At 59.8% G+C, this 2,162-nt stretch overlaps 1 long non-coding RNA gene across 1 annotated transcript; it reads right to left on the bottom strand.

Moving 5' to 3' along the window:
* Positions 1-474: 474 nt before the first annotated feature.
* On the bottom strand, positions 475-1,904 carry LOC120614174 (uncharacterized). Its single transcript, XR_005655880.1, has 3 exons — positions 1,774-1,904; positions 1,254-1,350; positions 475-689 (listed from the first exon to the last, which is right to left on the bottom strand). It is a non-coding gene; the product is annotated as an uncharacterized LOC120614174 (long non-coding RNA).
* Between the last annotated feature and the right edge of the window lie 258 nt (positions 1,905-2,162).

A 2,162-nucleotide genomic window follows, 5' to 3' on the forward strand; every position in this document is an offset into this window, starting at 1 on the left:
TCCCCCCGCCAGGATAATGCTCATGAGGGAGAGCTTTAGAGGAGAACCTAGTATACCCCAACACAGGAGCCTCATAAGTATGGACCAACTGGACCTTCAGCTTCCTCACATCGTACCAGGGCCCATCCCAGAACAGGGTCCCCCCAATGGGAGGGGGCAAATGCCTCCAGAGCTCGCTACCCCAGCAAAGCTAAGTGGACCTGGTTCAGATGGGGGTTCAGGTGGGGGACAGGAGATGGACCTTGCTCCTGGACCCTCCCTGACTGCCAAACACTCACCCCCAGCCCCAAGCTCCAGCCCTTTCCTTGACTGCTGCCCTAGAGAAGCGGCCCAGATGGACAGGGGCTTGGAGGTCCCGGGGCCCACCCCCAGCACCAAGGCTCTGGGCCCTGCAGGTGACCGGCAGGTAATGCACACTGGATCAACAGCTGTTGAGAAGGAAGAGAGGACATGCAGCAAGCAGGGAGAAGGGCCTGCCGGTTTCACCCTGTTTTGTCCACGGCCAGAGCAGCACCTAGGGCACTGGGCAGCCCCATTAGGTGGGGATCCGGGGCCCCCGGGCGGTGGCTTTCAGCCAAAAGTAGGGGTCTTACCTGGAGGGGGCACACCCGAAGCCAGGCACTCCAAGGTCACAGAGGCATTCTCCAGCACCGCCTTGTTGACCGGGCCTGGCTCAATGTTGGGGGGCACTGAGGAAGACAAGAAGCACCCTGGCTTGGTGGGTGTGAGCCCCAGCAGCTCAGATCTCAGCCATGCCGATGCCCTCCCCAGCCTTCCCGAAGGTCTGGGCAACAAGGGCCCCCAAACAGCTCATGCCTTCTGACCAAGGAAGCCCACGCCTGAACCAGGTACAGGAACAAAGACGCTGAGCTGCAATCTTCAATCCAACCGTACAAGGACCATCCCAGCGCCCACCCCCGGGAATAGGTGACACCCAGCACAGCGGGGAGGCAGAACCCCAAATAGCCACGAACAGTGACAAGTATGGGGATTTGCCCCCACATACGCAAAGACGTAAAAGAATCCCCCAAAATAAATAAAACAAGCAAAGATAAATGATTGTGGACAAGAATATCTACTAAAAATCCTGCAGAAAACCCCAAAGGGGCCACAGAGCAAATGACTTTCCACTTCTAAAGTCAAATGCAAGACTGTGACTTTAAATCTCCCTCCTCTTCCTCCTCCCCCTCCCCCTCCCGTGGAGCGCCCAGGGCCCTGAGGGAATCACCCACCATCTGCACCCATGTCCTCACCCAAAACCTTGAGCACCACGTCCCTCTTGCTCTCCCCAGCCAGGTTAGTGGCGGCACAAGTGTAGACGCCTTCATCCCGCAGGTCCACCTTCTCGATCTCGGGGGGAGGAGAGAGGGCAGAGTGTATGTCACAGGGATACAGGGGGTGGGGACATGGGGCCCAGGACTGGAGGGCAGAGTGATGCTAGGACGTAGCAAGTGGCCAGGCTACTCCTGACCTCAGGGGCAGGAAAGTGAGACATGGGGTCAGGTCTGGCTTTCGGGGTGGAGTTCTGCACTCAGATTCCAGGGAACCCCTCTGATCTTGGGGATACTCTCCTTCTCCCCACCTTTCTCCCTCTGATAGCTGAAGCTCCAGGGACCTGCGCTGAGCTAAGAGCACCCTTCCCTCTGCAGGGCCAGCTAGCACGCAGGCCCACGGAGCACTGCCAGGCTGAGTGGGCTCTGCGCTCGCCCTGCCTCCAGGCAGGCCCCTCCCCTGTACAAGGTTGCCCCGCCAGCCCCAGGGCTCTGCACGTACCTGCAGGATCCCCCCCGAGGATGCCAGGGCCACCCCATCCTTCCACCAGCGGAGGCTCGGGGTAGGCACCCCAGTGCCTGCACATCTGAGGGTCAGAGGCTGCAGGAAAGGGGCTGTAATGTTCTCACCCCCAATGATGACCACCGATGGGAGCTCTGGGTGGGGGAGACGCAGGGAAGGCTGAGTCAGGGTCAGGAGGGGTACACTGAGCACCTGGCAGCCCCTCAATGCCTGAGGAGCAGGGCATGGCCTTGCAGGGCTGCCCTCTAGCCCCATCCAGACACCTGGCTTAGGGGAAGAGTGCCAGATGGGGAGCCAGCGGGGCAAGTCTTTCCTTTCTTAAAAATTCTCCCATCCATCCACCCACTCATCCATCCATCCACCCACTC

This window comes from Pteropus medius, unplaced genomic scaffold (genome assembly GCF_902729225.1).
Source record: "Pteropus medius unplaced genomic scaffold, Ma_sr-lr_union100, whole genome shotgun sequence".
Classification (NCBI taxonomy): Eukaryota; Metazoa; Chordata; class Mammalia; order Chiroptera; family Pteropodidae; genus Pteropus; species Pteropus medius.